This window comes from Cupressus sempervirens, chromosome 9 (genome assembly GCF_028749045.1).
Source record: "Cupressus sempervirens isolate cs-2001-9-10 chromosome 9, ASM2874904v1, whole genome shotgun sequence".
NCBI classification, from domain to species: domain Eukaryota; kingdom Viridiplantae; phylum Streptophyta; class Pinopsida; order Cupressales; family Cupressaceae; genus Cupressus; species Cupressus sempervirens.
Window position 1 is genome coordinate 397,455,366 of NC_143126.1, and position 20,425 is coordinate 397,475,790.

General features: G+C 38.3%; 1 protein-coding gene across 3 annotated transcripts in view; it reads left to right on the forward strand.

The window, feature by feature from the left end:
* The first annotated feature begins 1,087 nt into the window (after positions 1-1,087).
* Positions 1,088-20,425, forward strand: part of UBP27 (ubiquitin-specific protease 27) — a 180,505-nt gene continuing 161,167 nt past the window's right edge. The window contains exon 1 of one of the 3 annotated variants that reach the window (XM_089800317.1): positions 1,088-1,243. The gene's annotated coding sequence lies outside the window, so the exon portion shown is untranslated. The remainder of the gene's footprint in view (positions 1,244-20,425) is intronic. The other 2 variants (XM_089800321.1, XM_089800318.1) reach the window with 2 other exon arrangements.

Genomic DNA, 20,425 nt, shown 5'->3' on the forward strand with positions numbered 1-20,425 from the left:
ATTTAAGACCTCTTGAACTTTCCCCACTCCAAGATCTTAGATTTTTAAGATCTCTCCAACTTTCCCCATTCTAAGGCCCATATCTTTTATTTCTAATATTGATAGTATTAATTTTAGCTAGTTGAAAATATCTATTATTATTTTATTGGTGTTGCATTATAAACAATTATAGATCTCTTATCAAATTTATAAGAAACTCTTATAAATTACAATCAACACAACTATTTCACCTTATTTTTACATAAATGCTAATATATTATATAAATGAAAATGAAAATTAATACCAATTTTATTTAAAATTACAATATTATAAACAAAACCATTTAAAAATAATAACAAGTGCCACATAGTGGCATGTACTTGCCGTTAATTATAATTATGGTAAAAAAATTATGTATAATAAATACATTATAATATAATTTTGGTTTTATTTTATAATACTTCACTAATTAAAATAATAATATAATAATATAAGTTAATGATTCATAGACAAAATGAGGTTTTGCATTTGATTTCCTTATTTGAATTATTTGAATTTTTAAATATAATTGAGGTTTCTATTTAAAATTTATAATAGTACAATATAATGAGAGTAAAAGGTGTTTCAAAATTTAGGATGAGTGTGTTAAAAAAAGTGAAGTGTAGTGTTAATATTTAGTAAAAAATATTGAATAGAAATTAAATGTGGAGAAAAACTAATAATCATATTAATTCAATATACTATTTGATTTTGTGCAAAATAACTTTACAATTTATATTAACGATGTTTTCTATCATAAATTTTAGCCGAAAATATTGCAATATAGAGAACCTTCGAAAAAAGGGCTCTTATAACACAATCTATTCAACCAATCATAATTTTTTTATAAAATATAAAATTTATAAATTAATAGCAAAGCTTTAGAAATATTTGAACAATTAAAAAATTATTGTTTGTGATTGGTGGATTGTTTTTAAACTAATTGAGTAATCTTGCAAACTGAATGCAATAGTACTAGCCTATGGCAAGTAGAATAATAATGTATTATAAAAGAAGACAAATTTTGTTGTTGCTATATTTGAATGCATATTAGTGTCCATAGACTAGTTTTAGTTTTTTTAAATGGCAAGCTTTCAAACATGGTTTTAATAGAATTACCTAGACTACCGGCCATTATTTCAAATTTTAGGTTTGGGAATCGTGGATGATAGGTACCTCGATCATGGCTTTCCAGAGCAGAGGAGGGGCCTAGTTTTGCACGAGGTGAGAAACACTAAGTTTTCCTGAGTTTACTTAGGAGCGAGTAGAGTAGCTTAATTTATATTTCCTACGACCGCAAATTGTTACATCCAAACAAAGGGAACCTTTTTCCAGTATAAAATACAGTTTGAATGGCTCTTAGTTTTGAATTTCTTGTTTACGTCTGTCGAATTGAGAGTTTAATTGGGTCATTATGATTGACTTGACTGCACACAGAAGCTTATTGCCTCGTGGCTCTTTTCTAATCTATGCTCTCTTTTCAGATTTAATTTTTCATTTGTGATAATTGAAAGATGTTCATGGGAATCAATAGTGAATGAATTTTGAGGGCTTTGTTCATTATGCGGGGGAAAAGTAATTTTACGCTCTGCTCTATGCTCCTCAAACTCCTCATTACCTGTAGGTGGTGCATATCCTACAAACATACGGAACTATAACCAAAGGGAAAGTTGAAACTGAATCCACTGTCAAATTCAATGAATGAATTTGCTGTAATATCATTGCGTAAGATCTTAATGTTAAAACACTAAGAGAACAAGCTAAAATTTTGATTAGGCTGGTCAATTTTTTTTGATGGAGGGTTCAAATCTGTGAGGCAGCCGAGCGAGGCATGAGGCCTGTGAGCTACCAACCAGTGAGAGCACCACTTCAAGATTTAGGAACCTTTTACGGACCCATGCGTGCCTCAAACGTTATTTTTTATTCTTTTATAGAATTAGAATATAGCATAACTGGTTTTAAAACTGAAATTAAGTTCTGAAACTTCTTGAAGAACTGAAATATGTGACCACATAATGGAAATTGTAAGTGATGAAAAGCATGATTTGAACCCTTTGTCTAACTCTGATACCACGATTATGAGCCTGGCAGTACCATAACGTAACTTAAATATATTTAAAGCGAATAATTGAGAGAATTACGAAAAAAAAATGAATAGAAAGTTCAATCTAAAACTGTTCAAAATTAGAAGTGGATCTTTGTAGCCGTGACACACAAAGCAGAAACCTTACGCCTGAATTTTTTTTAAAAATTTGACCTAAGGATTGGCTAGAAGTAAATGTCCGAAGCTGGAAGAAATTTAAATCTAGATGTCTGTTTTTTCTTTTCCTTTTTGAAACTGACAATATTAATGTTCAACTACGTGATAATAAATAGTACTTCAATCTGCTAAATTTGAGAAGGAAAGAGAGACGTAGCATTTCTATTCATAGACGAGAAAGACTTCACGTAGAGAGCAGGGATGCTTGTCGAGGCCTAATATCCAAGATTGTTTAGAGATGCCTTTTTGACCTAAAACACTGTCATTGACAACTTGTGCACATGAATCCGCATGATCACGTACAAAAAAAATAATTCTAATGTATTTCACAAATTGAATTTTCTCAAATTTTGACAGCATTGTAATTGCTAAAGAGGAGAGAAGAGCCACATCTTTGAATTTTTTTGCTTCTATCTGCTGCATGCCATAACGTTCATCTTGAAACACATCCTCAGACATTCTAAATTGCTTTTAAGGAGGAATGACAACTTGTTGGGACCTGTAGTTGATCTTAATGTTGTGCTTTTGTTCTGCTCTCCACTGAGAACACATAGGGTAGATCATGAATTACAACTTTAAACTCTTCATCAGCCGTTGAACTCACTTCTGTCATTTTGGTCTGTGTGCTTTTACTGTGACATGCAAGCCTTCATGGAATTACATTGATACATAGCCCCTTGGCAAGTTTTCTGTTCATCTCTTGGATGAGATTGGTTTCTTTCTATGTAGCTGTAACTCTTAAGTTGTCTGCAGCTGTTCTGCTCCCTCTAACTTCAGGTACGATGCGTGTAAAGTCATGTGAAATTTGATCAAGATGTAGGTCACATTGCTTTCGTGAACTTATTGAATACTGTTGAAGATACAATATGAAAATTAAAGATAAGATCATTGAAGTCAACCTGTAATTCAATTTGTATATTCTACCCTTCCGACCCATCACTGTGTAATAGACCATTGGCCCTGTGTTTGCTCCAATAAGGGTTGAAGACAAAACTAAAACTGTAAAGAATGATGTGCTGTCATTTATGTATATTCATCATTACCATTTCGACATCCCATAGGATTGCTTTTTAATAAATAAATGTGAGATTTATTAGTGCCTAATCCTGGATTCTGGAAATTTTAGAAATCTTATACAAATATTTACATTAGATGGCTCATAGAGCCAGAAATTTCTAGACACTACCAAATTAGAATGTTGAAATACTACCTAAAAATGCAAAAATATTGTGTAGTGTTCCGAACCTCTGTGTGGTGATTCGACTGACCTCAAGCTAATAGGGTTGTACGGAATGACTGCAAGTGTAGCGAAACTGTGGGCCGTACGGTATTGGAGGGAGGAGGAAGCCGTACGTTTTTTAGTGATAGTATGGACAGGGTGGAGTGGGTGAAGGTTGTACGGTGGATTAGGGGTTAGAGTAGCCATACGGTGTAGAAACTCAGAGTGGCTGTACGGTGAGGAGGCTATGTGGTCGTACCGTGACCCAACTTTCAGGCCGTACGGTGACTGTACAGTGGACCAACTTGTTGTATGGTGGGGGGGTGGAGAAGAAGTACGGTGTGGGTGAAGGGTTATGCAAGGAGGCTGTATGGCCAATTAACCATGCAATAGGAGGGCCGTACAGCTAGGAAGGTTGTATGGAACACAAGTATACTGTCCAGTGATGTATTGATCGGTTTGGCTATTTTTTGGAATGCGGAAAGATGAAGGGTGTGTGGATGGAAGAAAGAAACTCAATAATGCAATCTAACTTTAGGGATCCAAATTCATTAGATAGTACCAAACAATAATGAAAAAATAGAACACTAAACCTTCAATGAGATTTGCCAAAAGACGGTGCTCCGATTTGTCAAATCTAAGCGAAGTGTTACAGGCGACAGAATAGGGTGAGGGTTGAATCCCACCAACATCGGAATAGCCAAGTAGGGAAGATCTTTCATTTCCGAAATGGCGAACAATAGAGTCCCGATTGGAATTCGTAGTATAAAGAAATAATCCAAAAATACATACCTAAAGACTACCTACAAGCCATGCTTAAATACTCGTTAGGAAAACTTTGAGGGTGTACAAAGATAGCCGATGATGACACAAACTATGGAAACAAAACAAAAATGGGTCCGAGATATATTAAATCAATCTGCCCATTAACACTAGTTTGATAAATGATTTATTTTATAAGAGGAACATTACAGTCCTCCCGTCCTAAATTTTGCTTGTCCTCAAGAAAATGCAATGCTAGGTGTTGGAGAATGTGCTCGCCCTCCCACATCGTGTCATCCAATGGCAAGTGTTTCTAATGCACCAAATATTCCTTCATTGTAAGGTTCCGCAGGGTCTTTTCACATACTTCGATGATCCCGATTGGTTCCAATATGAGCTTTCCTTCTTCATTGAGTGGTGGAAGGTCTGTGGCTATCGTGACATTCTACCCCACGACCTTCCTTTAGGCATGAAACATGAAAGACGTTATGAATACGGCTTGTCTCCGAAAGTTCCAGCTCGTAAGCGACTTCACCAATGCGACGAACTACGCGATAGGGGCCATAAAATTGTGGCTTCAATTTTTCTTTTCCCTTTTCCTTCAATGAGGATTATTGATATGGCTGGAGCTTGAGATAAACCAAGTCCCCTACTTCGAAATTCCTCTCCATTTAGGGTCTGTTGGCGTACATCTTTTGTTGATTTTGTACCTATTGTAAGTTTTCCTTCAGGTATCGTAGGATGTCCTATCCCTCCTGAAGCCAGTCCCTCGCCCTTGGTGCGCGACTGTGAGAGGTGTTCATACCCATACAGAGCTTTGAATGGTGTCATCCTGATGGACATGTGATATGTGATATTGTAACAATATTCTCCTAGGTGTATCCACTTGATCCATGCCCATTGTTGTGCCGAAACATAGTTTTGGAGGTAACCTTCGAGCCACTTGTTCACAATCTCCATTTGTCCGTTTGTCTGAGGGTGGTAACTAGTACTTGGTGACAATTTTGTCCCTGCCAATTGAAACAATTCTGTCCAGAAGATACTAATGAATCACCCATCTTGATTGCTGACAATGTTTCAGGGTAACCGGTGCAAATGAAAGACTTCTCTAAAAAATAGGTTAGCAACTTGTGTGACCTGAAAATCTGAGGAGATGGTGAAGAAATGTGCATACTTTGTCAATCTGTCAACCACCACGAAAATACAATCCTTTCCGTTCACCTTGGGAAGCCTCATTATGAAATCCATCGAGATACTTTCCCACTTATGTTTTGGAATTGGCAGAGGTTGCAGTAACCCGACAGGTAGAGTATGTTCGGATTTGTTCTGTTGGCAGACCATACACTCTCTTACATACTGCAATACGTCTCCTTTAAGTCCTTTCCATGAAAACCTCTCCCGTAGTCTTTTGTAAATTTTGAGGAAGCCCGAGTGTCCTAGCTGAAATTTGGTTAGTGAGTAGATGGTGGGTTTCCTGGACAAGGCATCTGCAACCACATTGTTCTTTCCTTTCACATATTCAATGGCAAAATCAAAAGCTTGAACCTTGCTTACCCATTTTTGTTGCCTCTTGTTCAAGTCCCGTTGCTCTAGAAAATATCTCAAACTATTGTGATTCGTATGGATGTTAAACTTGGCACCCATCAGATATTCCCAAAACTTGGTTAGTGCATGTATGATGGCCAACATTTTTTTATCGTAGATGAAATATAAGCATTCAGTTTGTGTAAGTTTTCTGCTCTCATAAGCTATGGGGTGTCTATCTTGCATCAGTACCATGCCAATGCCTTCTTCGGATGCGTCGCACTCCAGAATGAATGGTCAAGTGAAATCAAGTAATGCAAGTATGGGACAAGTGTTCATTGCTTCTTTCAGCTTATCAAAAGTGAGTTGTGCCTTTTCATTCCACTGGAAAGACCCCTTCCTTGTCAAATCCGTTAAGGGTGCGCTGAGCTGAGAGAATCCTTTAATGAACCTTCGGTAATAACTGCATAGTTTGAAGAACCCTCGCAAATCCGTGAGTGATTTTGGGCGAGTACAATCAAGGATAGCTTGAATCTTCTCCTGATGAACTTGAACTCCATATTTACTAACATGCCCCAGGTACAATATTTTTGTCATACTGAATTCACACTTGGATTGCTGGTGAACAAAGACTGCTCCTCTATGATCCTTAGAACTTCATCCAGATGCTTCAGGTGCTCCTCCCATGTCTTGCTATAAATAAGATCATCAAAAAATATCAATAAGTACTTACGCAATTATTTGTTGAAGATGTGATTCATGCATGATTGGAATGTAGCAGGTGTATTTGTCAATCCGAATGACATGACCAGAAACTCATAATGCTCGTAATGACAATGAAAGGCCGTCTTTTCCACGTCTTCCTCCCTCATGTGGATTTGATGGTATCCATAATGGAGATCTATTTTCGAAAAATAGACTGCACCATGTAATTCATCCAACAACTCATCTATCCTTGGAATGGGATATCTATTCTTTATTTATTTTTGTTCAACACACGATAGTCCACACACATGCGCATCGTTTTGTCCTTCTTTTTGAGCAAAACCACTAATGATGTGAAGGGGCTAGAACTGGGACGGATCCATCCTTTTTGTAGTAGTTTTTGAATCATCTTTTCAATCTCATCTTTGAATTTGTTATGATGGCGATAAGGTGTGGTTATGACTAGCTTGGCTCCTGCTTCCAATTCAATAGTGTTTTCAAATTCTCGATGAGGTAGTATGCTATGAGGAATGTTTGTAAAAACTTTATCATGTTTGTTTAAAATATTTTGGAGATCATCATCTTGGGGAGTGACCATTACCCTTTTATAGGTTTTGTTGAAACAAAACAATGTGCAGCCCAAGCAGCATCATCACGCAGAAAAATTGCTTCCATCCGATGCATAGAAACTTCCTTCAAACCCTCAATTTTCCATTCCGCGGAGAACAACCTTTCCATTGACAACAAAAATGAAATCCATCCATTTGAAGCTCTGAGTATATTCATCATGTGTCTCCATCCACTGTATGCCCAAAATAACCTCCATGTCATCAAGGTCCACTATGAAGAAATCCTTGGTCACTGTGTGATTCGCCATTGTGATACTTAGCTGAGGAACAAGGTGTGCACATGGTAGAAGAGTCCCTTTGACAACCTTGACCTGAAATCCGGCACGCGTCTCCTTAGGTAGAGCTCTTCACTTCACTAGAGATGAGTTTATGAAGTTTAGAGTGGCTCTGTTGTCAAGCATCACCATAACCCTTTGTCCTTGAAGGGTTCCCTGTACACGAAAAACAGTGCACCTTGGGCTACTAGCTAGAGCAATAGTTCCCCCGTGGCGTACCAATGCTGCAATTCTTTCCGTGCGGTTCAAACTAACCATGTTGATGTCGTCGTGATGTTGGTTGTCTTCGGCAAGTATTTCTTCCTATTTGTTCTCATCATCGGACACTACCTCAATGTAATGGATCTTCCTTTTTTCGAGGCATCTGTGGCCCGGTTCCCAAGGTCCCTTGCAATTGAAACATAGTTTCTTCCTTTGGAGCTCCTGTCTGGTGGCTTTGTCCAATGATGACTTCTTGGGTGGAGGTTTATTATATCTGTCCCTTGGAAACATTGACAGTTTGGAATGTGAGTAACTTCGCGAGGATGATGTCGATGATGATGCCATACTCCGTGCCTTCTTAATGGCCTCCGACAGGGTGGTAGGATTGAACCACTTTACCCAACCTTTCAGTGGTTTTGTCGGCTTGTAAATGAAGAGCACTACCCATCTTCTTTCAAAAATGTCTGTGACCAAAAGAGAGAGTTTTTGAAATTTCGCAATGTACTAGTCAACCGATGTCTCAACTGTGCCAAATCTTTGAAATTGAGTTTCGGATCTTTACCATCAAATTGATCTATCAATCTCTCAGTGAATTCCGCATAAGTATTTATTTGATCATGCCCCAGTGTGATGGTGCCGTGATGCCACCATTCATGTGCAACTCCCTCAAAGTGCAATGCCGCAAATTTAATTGCTTCTTCTTCTGGCATGGGATTAAACTGGAAGTAAGTATCAGCGTTCATTACCCACGCTTGTGCAGATATGGATCTAGATCCATCAAATGGAGACAAATTTACTTTACTCAACTTCCTTTTGAGATCATTATAAAATATCTTCTGTTTTCGCCCCTCGAAAAATTCTCAGATCTGCATAATCTTTGTAGGATATATCTTCCTCAAAATTCACATTCTTCCAATCTCCCCTCAACTGTTCTTGCATTTCTTCAAAGGTTGGTTGTTTCCCTCCGTGCGGAGGAAAAGATGGCATGGAAGGTCGAGAGCGTGTTGGATGAGGGTTTACTTTACCCGATATCGAGTTTGCGCTGTGTCCATTTTGTTCACCAGATATTTTATTGGCTGCTAACTTTTTGAGAGTTTCTTCTATGAGTCGTTGAGTATCATTGCTCTGTGCTTGATTCCTAGCAAGCTCCCTTAGTAGTGCCATGAGTTCGGTAGCTATCGGTTCCGGTTCAGCAGCCATTCTATCAACGGAATGGGTTCTTCTTCTCTTCCAGCTATAAACTCTCATTCATTGTCCATAGGCTGGTAGGATTGAAGCTCTGATACCACTGTAGTGTTCCAAACCTCCGTGTGGTGATTCGACTGACCTCAAGCTAATAGGGTTGTACGGAATGACTACACATGTAGTGGAATTGTGGGCCGTACGGTATTGGAGGGAGGAGGAAGCTGTATGTTTTTTAGTGATAGTACAGATAGGGTGGAGTGGATGAAGGCTGTACGGTGGATTGGGGGTAAGAGTAGCCGTACGATGTAGAGACTCAAAGTGGCCATACGGGGAGGAGGCTATGTGGCCATATGGTGACCCAACTGTCAAGCTGTACGGTGGAGGGTGGAGATGAAGTATGGTGTGGGTGAAGGGTTATGCAAGGAGGCCATACGGCCAATAGACCATGCAACAGGAGGGTCCTATGGCTAGGAAGGTCGTATGCAACACAAGTATACTGTCCAATGATGTATTGATCTGTTTGACTATTTCCTAGAATGCTGAAAGATGAAGGGTGTGCGGATGGAAGAAAGAAACTCAATAATGCAATCTAACTTTAGGGATCCAAATTCATTAGATAGTACCAAACAGTAATGAAAAAATAGAACACTAAACCTTCAATAAGATTTGCCAAAAGATGGTGCTCCGATTTGCCAAATCTAAGTGAAGTGTTACAGGCGACAAAATAGTTTGAGGGTTGAATCCCACCGAAACTGGAATAGCCAAGTAGGGAAGATCTTTCACTTCCAAAATGGCAAACAACAGAGAATCTCGATTAGAATTCACAGTATAAAGGAATAATCAAAAAATGCATACCTAAAGATTACCTACAAGCCATGTTAAATATCCGTCGGGAAAACTTTCCAAGGGTGTACAAAGATAGCCGATGGCGACACAAACTACAAAAGCAAAACAAAAATGGGTCTGAGATATATTAAATCAATCAGCCCATTAACACTAGTTTGATAAATGATTTATTTTATAACGAGAACATCACATATTGCTCCAGTTCTAGACACCTTGTGCATTTGGCTTATTTAGGCCTATCATATATACCTGATATGAGAAATATCTAAATGGTCCTCCTTTGGGTAAATATGCCTAAGTATTGTTCCTCTTTACCCCTTATGTTCCTATCCCATGCTAGAAGTTGCAAAAGTCTAAATGACTTTTAAGTCCAAAAAGGTTTTGATCATTTTTCCATAATTTTTGCAAGGTTGTGGAGTTTTGGTGGATTTTGCGACTTCTTTAGGTTGTTTGACTTCTTGTCTGGATTGTTGGTCCCACAAAGAAATTTTGTTAAGTCTATTGGGTCTCTTCCTCACTTTGTTGTTGACCTTTTATTAATTTGTGGTTTGCAACAGATAGTCGAACTTCTTTGTCTTGGTCACATGACCTCTTGTCCTCTTTTGCATCCCGGCCTTCTCTGTTTTCTGACATTAGGTCAAGTCTCATGTGCTTAATGGATTTGTAGGGTTTGTTCGAACTTCCTCTCTTTCTCTTCCTTCTTCCAACATTTGATGATTCTCTAGTCCTGATTCCCACAACCCACCCTTCCTTCCCTATTTCCCTCTCGCAAACTTGTAGAGGTCATCCACAGTTTTTCCAATCTTTAGCCATCTCCAAATCTCCCTGCCTCTCATATCATCCGCACTTCGTTTCCTCTTTATAGAGTACCGAAAAACTTCTTCTATCCTCTCTTTCCACTTCTTGACATGCAGGCCTTTAGTTTCTCTATCATTTCTGGTGTTTTGTCTAGTTCCCTTTTTGCAAAATTTTATGCCACTTCCAAACATTGAAACTTCCTCTAGTTCTACTTTCAGTCTCCTCATTCCATTCTACATGTTTTCTCTACATTCTTTCCAATCTTGCATTTGAATCATATAATTCATTCCTAACACCCGAATCATGAGTGCCAACAATAGGAAACTCCGTGCGACCATCTTTTACACATGGAAGGGCTGATATCTCATGCATAGGCTCGCCCGCTATGACAGTTGTCATAAAAATCAGAACTTTTATTGTTATTTGAATAAGCTTTTGCTTCCTTTTTCTTTGCAAACAAAGGGTCCAAGATTTTCGGATGTTGTAGATGCCTTGATAATTTTTTATTATAATTCTAAAAGGCATTATTATAATCTTCTAAGGCATGCATGAGTGCTCACATGAAATCCTGTATAGATTTTGTTTATAGTTCTACCCATGATTCACACAAGACATCTATCTTGAATTTAAGAGTCTTTTCCCACAGGATGGCAGGAAACCGCTCTGATACCTCCATAATAATTCATATGAGTTATAACTTCAATTCTAGATGTTTGACATTTTGTCAAACACTTTACATGCAAGCTCAAATACTATTGCAGGAATCCTCTCTAGTTGGATTCTTGTAACTACAAATTTTCTGCCTTGTTTGTGTTTGCTTTGGTGAATGAATGGTATATTTGCAATGTTGATGTGACAATAGAATGCAACAAATAAAGATTTTCAATATAAAAATTTCCAACTTGAAACTGAACTTGCATTGAAATTACACAGTTGAAAATTTCAGATTATTATACCAATTTAGATCCTCAATATTTTCACAAATATTGACAACCCAGTTCATGAATATCCCCTATTATTGAAAGCAACAATATCTAAAAAAATCGGAGTTACAATAAATGAACTCATAGGTAAACATGCTTTGAAACCCTCTAAAAGGATGAATAACAACAAAAAATGAATAGCTTGAAATCTGATCAACAATGGCTGCAATAATGAAGTTTCAGATCTGCAATAGATGGAACTTAAAAAATTCTTCAAACCATCAACTGAACACTCATAGGCTCAAGATTGCAATTACAATGAAGAGTTTTTGCTCTTCAAAGCATAGAAATGGTTGAAACCCTTAGTTTCTCTTCCATGGTCACAAATTCCCAAAAGCATAGTCAAAATAATCATCAATAATGAGGTTGATTTGCTTTAATAACTCCAATCAGCTTACTAGTATTCAAACCTACTTTTAAATCCACATTTATGTTTACAAGAAGTCTTCAAACTTGGGTGCTCATATTCATGGATTATAAATGCACTTTATTATCGTGTAAAATAATAGACTTGTGTACACATTGACTTTATAAAATACTTTAATATTATGGCCTCCAAAATATTGTCCATTATATGTTGAATTTCATGGAGGATCTCTACAAATGTACTAATATTGCCTTATTGGTATATATGTTCTAAAGGCAGTTTTCTCTCTTATATATAATGAATATAAGCCACGAAAAGACATGTACCTTCAAGGGACATGTCTATTCATTAATTAAATAACTATGTACCCCGGTGACGCATCCCCGGTCAAAAAACCCATGTTTCTGAGATGGGGATGTCCCGGGGATGGGGGATGGGTAGGGGACGTTCCCCAGCCATCCCCAAAATTTGCAAATCACCAGGGGACATCTCCAAAACTCGGGGACTTCTGGGAAATAAAAGAGGAATGGCTTGTTGTCCCCAGTACGGAAAGGGGACGTCCAGAAGTCCCCTAACCGTAAGAGGACGACCAGCCATCTCTGTTTTTTGTGAAACTTAAAAAATAATTTTAAAACAAAAAGCTTTATTTTGTTTGTCTCTACTTGGTCGTCCAATGGGCCCTGCATCTCCAAATGCCCTAAAAGGTCAAAAAAGACCACATTGTGGTTGTTTTGTCGTTTGTTTGGTTTTGCTTGTGAAGCTGGATTGTGTTGCAACTGGTTGGGGTTTTTATTTTGCAAGAAGAGGTGATTTTTTTGCTTCCAAGAGTTTGAGCAGTAGTCTACTTTATTTTTCTATATTTTGTTTTCTATGTTGAACTTGAACATGATGAAATTTTATGACAGCCCTCTAGCCTTTGGGCATATTTAGATTTCTAGATTATTATGATATTGTTTACTGCTAAACTTAAATTTAAATATTTTTTGTTCACATATTGAGATGCATATTGAAAATTAAGTTACTAAAATCTGTTATTATTTCCCAGATGACATTCAGATGGTGTATGTTAAGGTTCAATAATGTTTAAATTAAATGCTTTGTGCTTAGTTTCATATGAATGACATGTATATTTGCAATTTTCATTGTATATTTTAAAATACTTCTATATATATAACCATCCCCATTTGCCGTCCCCCCCCATCCCTAAAAGATCGCCAAAAAAATTTGTCATCTCGAAAACCCATCCCGTTGCCACCTGTCGTTGCCGTCCCGGAAACTTGGGGGAACATAGTTAAATAATAACAATTTTAATTATATATAATTTTATTTAATATAATTATATATTATTAAGTTTATTTGAGTAAAGCTACCAAACATCAATACTCCCTGATAGCTAGGGAGGATAAAGACATGACCATATTTTTCCTCAATGTAATATAAAGATATTGGGAGTAATGGCCTCCTTAATGGCCTCTTGAATGTCAACTCATTTGATATTCACCAAGTACTTTGTGTAATGGCATCCTGAACATCAATTTGCATAACATTCACCATGTACTCAAAATGTTCATAAGGTATGTGCACACGCATTCTCATAATGTTTACCATATGAACATACACCATACAAAGTATAATCTATCATGATCTGTATAGACATCATAAGATATCCATCATAATAGAAAATTAAGTTATTGTAAGATCGCCACCTTTCAATAACTTCTGCAAATACAAGTGATAATCATTTGAAAGTTATCACTTCCTCACAATGTACACAGGGGTTAGGCCTAAACTAGTCATGAAGTATATTCATGAATCATAGTCCTCTTGACTGCTACAATTTATTAATCACTGGAGTCTCCATCTCAAGATGGTCTACTCCTTTGAGATCACCAAAGGTTGATTGAACCATATCCTCTATCTTCTCCCTCACCAAAGGTTGACTTAACCATATCCTCTCTTTCAAGGTTGTCTGTAATGAAATGTCAGGCTCCCTTTGAATCTCAATCAATCTTGCTTTTCCTGCAAGAACATTCTCAGAGAAAAAGATCAAGGTAAATAGCTCTTATAGTAAAAAATTATTTTATAGTAATTATTTATGATAATGATTGGAACTAATTCATTTTGAACTCAAAGATAGGATTTTTGGAAACTTAATTATATTCAATAATTATTTGATCATTATCTCATTAGATTTGAAAATTAATCTCATTTAATTATATAAGTATTCAATATAACAAAAAATATGCTAAGAATATTATATCATATTAATATTGTATATGCCAATACTATTTCTTATACTAATATTAATATTTCATATTAGTAATATTCTATAATAATAAAATATGAAGACAATATAACTTACATCATTACCTTAGTCCATTTGGACATGTGCAATCTTCATTTCATAATGCCGCTCTTTTTAGACTCAGACTACCGAGCCAATCGTTGTGAAACAGGAATCCACAAATGGTTGCAAGTAGGGTTTAGGGTTTGATCTCCCACTAGACGTTGCCACTCACGTACTCTTCAAATGACACTATGATAAATTTCACCCGATGAAGATCATCAAGTGTTACAAGTTTCCAACAAAGTGTTAGGGGTCTATGAAGATTGTGTTCATTGCACAAAGTGCACACATCCTCGTTATTGTCTGATGATGATGATTCACTCCTGCAATTTTGTTTCTTACCCTGGAATGACTATTATTAAGGGTGTGTTCATTCAAATGCTTCGTTTATTTGTATTGTATTCTCATAACTCCTATTCACTTCGCTAGATCTCAATTTGGTTCCAAAACTAGCTCTTGGCATTTTTGGAGATTATAGACCAATTGTTGCAGAATTCATACACAAATTGCTACAGTCTTCCCTGATCGTGGCTCCGCTTGCCCTTCACCCTCGAGGATGTTGTGTGTGATTTCTGTATCAGTGTTCCCTTTCCAACTTGATCAATGACCACCATGCTTCCGCTGCATGCTTTCAATTTGAAAATGAATCTAGACTCACAATCAAAACACTAGTCTCCTTGTAGAAATGTTGACCATTGCAAAAATGGACCTTTGCACTAATATTGAACAACGCCCTATGCAAATCATTGCCTCATCTTGAAAAGGTGTCAACCCTCTTCTGCTACGCAACTTGTAATGACTCTTGACGATAATGCCTTTGTTTAGAGTTGACCCATGCATCATTCATGTAATATTATAGAGTTGATATGCATCTTTGATTTTTCTCTAATTTTCTTACATTTGCAGCCTACAACCTTGCTTTGATACCATGTTGAATTTGATGGAGGATCTCTGCAAATGTACTAATATTGCCTTATTGGTATATATGTTCGAAAGGTAGCTTTCTCTCTTATAAATAATGAAGATAAGCCACAAAGAGACATGTCCCTTGAAAGGGACATGTCTATTCATTAATTAAATAATAACAATTTTGATTATATATAATTTTATCTCATATATAATTTTATATATTATTAAGTTTATCTGATTAAAGCTACCAAACATCAACACATTAATTGCACTTTGAGTCACTCAAATGAATGGTCACGACCTCATTGAATATAAAGTGACTTTTTAACTTTATAAATAATTATTAATAAAGTATTACTTTATAAATAATTAAAATAACTCCACAAATAATCATTATTTTTCATTGTGTTTTAACTTGGGAGTTAACCATTATGTCCATTGTGCACCCAACTGCCTTACTAAAAGTACTACGATTCTCTCTTTATCAATCCCTAACCTGTTATAATTAGTAAATCTATAAATATCTAATCAACCAAGATGCCAAGGGTCAATACTTTAACTGAGGCCGGTCCAAGTGCCTTGTCAAATATAGAAATTGCCTAGTGATACTAAAAATAGTAAGTTCTTGAATAATTGCTCAAGCCGAGGATGCCAAATCTCAATACTGCAACACATAATCAAGTGCTTTGCTAAAGATAGAAATACCGACATTTCTTTAAATAGACACTATAAATAGTAAATGTGCCAAATTGAACCAAAAAAGAGCATGTCATGTCCCCACTCTAGCTCAGTCTAACAGAGACATGTGAGTCAGCTTATTATGGGGTCTTGTAGGCTGACAGGGTTGGATAGAGATCCAGTATGGTTATTCAGTGTTGGGAACTTGGTTTTCTGGTGGGTATTGATCAGTTGGGTGACGTTCCTTGTTTTTAGGAGGCAGTTCCTACATTTATGGGGTTCATTCCTACTTTTTAGGAGGTATGATCATGCCCAGGGCTGGGTTTCCATGAGATGACCCTTTGGGTTCAGTTTCAGAGGGTTAGGGCTTGTTTACTAAATTTTAGGAGCATCCCTAGATTTTAGGGATGAGACTGCCAGTGGATCCTTGATTTCCGACTTCAGTCACAGACAGGTGACAGGATGATTTTATGGTTTGTGATGTCAGTTGGGTAGTTTGTGGCTATTTGGGTTATATTTTTAATATTTCTTATGTTAGCATTTAATATTTAAATAAGGCTAAGTTAATAGCCATTTTGGAGTAATAAGGGAAGTTTGGCCTCATCTGGATGCGTATCCCATGTTATGATAGCTCGTTGGAAAGGTCTTGAAATTCTCTAAATCTTCCTCTTTGGTCTCAGGGCAATTAGGTGAACGGATTTATTACTATGGTGGAAAAGGTCATTTTCTAGTGACATGGTCACTTTAAAATAAGATTTAATTCATTTTTTATAGCCAACGCCAATTGGGGGTCACTTTAGGGTTCGAATTGCTTTGCAAGGGGTTATAAGGAGATGGGTGCCATTTCTCATGATTATGCATATTTTTCAAACACTTCTTTTCCGATTTGCTCTGCTTGAGCGATTTGCATTCTGGGACGCAAACCCTAGGGTAATTGTTGGCTGGGACGTAACCCTCAACAGTATTGGGTATTGGTTTGTCAGTAGTTTCAACAGTATTCAGGAGGAAGGTAGACGACACTTCAGCTTGGGCCTACAGTTTGTTTTGTTGGGCATGTTCTTTGGCGTATGGCAGGTGAATTCTAGCGGCCGTGCACTGCCATTTTTTACAGCCGTACTTGCAGCCGTACTCTGTCATTTGCAGCACTTGGATACATAGAAAAATCGGTTACTCAGCAGCAGATTCTTGCATCTTATCAGCTGTTTTTCATCAACCAGTTGTGGCGTCATTGTTAGAGGAAATGTACTGGATCTTTTATTTGGCTCTATAATTCAGAGATCTGCCTGGTACGATTTGTATCAACTCTGACTTTACTGCATATTGTTATTTATTTTCAGACTCTTTTCTTGCCATTTGCTACTTCTCATTTCTATGTGGAATAATCATCAAAAACACAAAAACAAACAAACTCTTCTGCATTTCCGTCTAGTTCTACAAGAAAACATTAATAAACAGGAAAAAACAAAAATAAAATAAATCTACAGCAGATTTGCAGCAGAGATCCATCAGGGATCTTTCAGTGGTATCAGAGCCTACATCCTGCCAGCCTGTAGGGTTTGTGAGAAATTGTCACAACAGATTTTGGCATTTGGGTATTGGATAAAAGTTTTTGATAAATCATTTCAGCATTTGGGTAGTCACTAGTTGGTGGATTGAATACAAATCTATGCATCCTGGTGGAGAAATACACAGATTCTACGAGCGCAGGAGAAACCAGTGGCAAGCAGAGGCCGCCAGAGACGCACAGATACCAGCTATGGGTGAGGCACAGGGTGCTGCTGGCGACGGCATGCCTACAGAGGCAGAAGAAAGAGAGATGGTGCAGACCCTATTCACTACTCGGCCCAGGATCGCTCAGGCTCTAGACAGGTTACAGGATACCTTGGAGCGCTTGGAGATGGGTGGACACAGAGGCAGGCAAAGTAGATCAGTTTCAGTGGCTAGTAGTCAGCGCAGCCATCAGTCCCATTCTTCAGTTGGGAGCTGCCTTCATTCCAGTAGGAGGCATCGCCATCGTACACCTACTACGAATAGGCCATTGCTTCCCCAATTCATACCAGGTGAACGGCCAGCGCAGGTGGAACCACTAGAAGTGGGGTTTCAGGAGTTAGTTTTGGCGGCCACAGTTGAGTGGAGAGCTCTACCTCTTGAGGTTAGGGACGTCTTCCCTCTTCCCCAGTATTGTGCACAACGTAGAGATACAACCAGGTTTAGGGGAGATCGTGGTAATAGACTACCACAACAGTAGCAGAATTATGACCTCAATAGAGCTACTGGGAAGATTACATTGGCCCCATATAATGGCTCAGGAGACACTAGTGCACGAGCTTGGGTCCACAAGCTAGACATATACCTTTCATTGAGGCCCATGCCTGAGCGTGAGGCTATTCAGTTTGCTGTGTTGCATTTAGAGGGGATTGCCTATGATTGGTGGCACCATGGATTGGTCACCCAGGATCACGCCTTAGTTCACTCCTATGCTGAGTTCACCGAGCGACTCATTGCACAATTTGACCGTAAGGATACAGAACTTTATTATAGGGAGTTGGCTCACCTTAAACAAACTGGTCATGCAGAAGCCTATATTAATGAGTTCTAGCATATTGCAGTTATGGTACTGGATATGCCCCAGAAACGTAGTGTGATGTTCTTCATTGAGGGTTTGCAAGATAGACTAAAAGGATTGGTACGTGCTTTCCAACCAGCTACTCTTAAGGAGGCTATTGATGTGACATTGAGATTGGATACTGTTCCCACTTCTTATCAGGCAGATAAGAAACCATTTAGAGATTCACGGCCTGCACAGAAGGCCAATACGACACAGAACAAAGGAGGGACCTCATCTAAAACTCCTTGGATGAATCAGGAGACGAGGAATGAATTGAGGAGGAAAAAGTTGTGTTTTTCCTGCAAAGAACCATGGGAACCAGGACACCGTTGCATGGGTAAACGAAAGGTTCATTTGATTGAGGTGACTTCTGAGTTAGGGGATGAGGAGGTTCTTGATACTGATATTGAGGATAATACAGAGGATGTTGAGTAGTTTCCGACACAGTTGGAGTTAGACACCGCTGAGCCTGTGGCATCAACTAAAGTAGCTATGGCTACCCTCTACAGTTATCCTAAGTTTCATGCCTTCCGGTTGAAAGGTACACTTAAGGGTAAGCGGATCACCAGTTTGGTAGACACAGGTGCTACGCATAACTTTATTGATAAAAAATTAGTTGAGAGGCGTGGCTTACAGTACGAGGAGTTTGGTGGTTTTGGAGTGAAGGTGGCTGATGGTGCCATTTTGGGTTGTACTAAGCGGATTCCACAGCTTAGTATTCAGATGGGAGATTATACTTTGACTGATGACTTCTATGTGCTTCCCATAGAAGATTATGATGTGGTTTTGGGCATGCAGTGGTTACAGGGTATTGGGCGTTACATTATTGATCACCACCGTATGCAGTTAGAGTTTCTTTCTGGTGGGCAGAAGGTGATTTTGAGGGCAGTGTCAGATGGTGGACCCAGGGAGGTGACTGCTCGCAGGATGGAGACCATCCTTAGGCATAATGATGTGCTTTGGGCTACACACTGTTTGGTTAAATCCAAAACACCCATATCTCAGGATGGCCGTGTATTTCATGTGGACATTCAGTCAGTGATGGATTGTCACAGTAGAGTGTTTGGTGATATACCTCCTGGAGTGCCACCAGTAGAGGGTTTGAGCACGGTATAGAGTTGGAGGATGGAGCGAAGCCAATGATTACTACCCCATACCGTCATCCTAGAGCCTATAAGGATGAAATTGAGAAGACTATTCATGAGCTATTGGACATGGGTTTCATTCGACCTAGTTCCAACCCCTTTGCTTCGTCTATAGTGCTTGTTAAGAAGAAGGATGGGACTCTACGGATGTGTGTAGACTATAGAGCTTTGAACAAGAAGACAATAAAAAACAGATATCCCATTCCGCGCATTGATAAGTTGTTAGATGAGTTACATGGGGCTGTCTACTTCTCTAAGATTGATCTTCATTCAGGTTATCATTAGATAAGTGTACGAGCAGAGGATGTACACAAAACTGCTTTCCGTTGTCATTATGGGCACTATGAGTTTTTGGTAATGCCTTTTGGCCTTACCAATGCACCAGCTACTTTCCAGTCCTGTATGAACCATATCTTCAACAAGCAGTTGAGGAAATCGGTTCTAGTGTTTTCTGACGACATATTGATTTACAGCAGTACTTGGGAGGACCATCTCAGACATCTTGAGGAGGTACTTAGCATAATGGAGAGTCAGTCTCTATTTGCTAAGCTTTCCAAATGTGAGTTTGGATTGGGGGAGGTGTTATATTTGGGTCATGTGATCAGTGCTGAGAGGTGAAGGTGCATGAAGAGAAGATTCAGACGATTCAGAATTGGCCTGTTCCTCGGAACATTACTGAGTTATGAGGGTTCCTTGGATTGTGTGCTTATTATAGAAGATTTGTGAAGGGTTTCTCACAGCCGGCAGCACCTTTGACAGATCTCACAAAGAAAGGATCGTTCAGATGGACAGAACAAGCACAGGGGGTCTTTGATAGACTCAAGGAGGTTATGAGTACTTGCCCTGTTTTGGCACTACCTGATTTCTCGCAGCCATTTGTCCTGGAGTGTGATGCGTCGGGCTTGGGTATAGGAGCGGTGTTGATGCAGAATAGACACCCCATTGCCTATGAGAGCAGGAAGTTG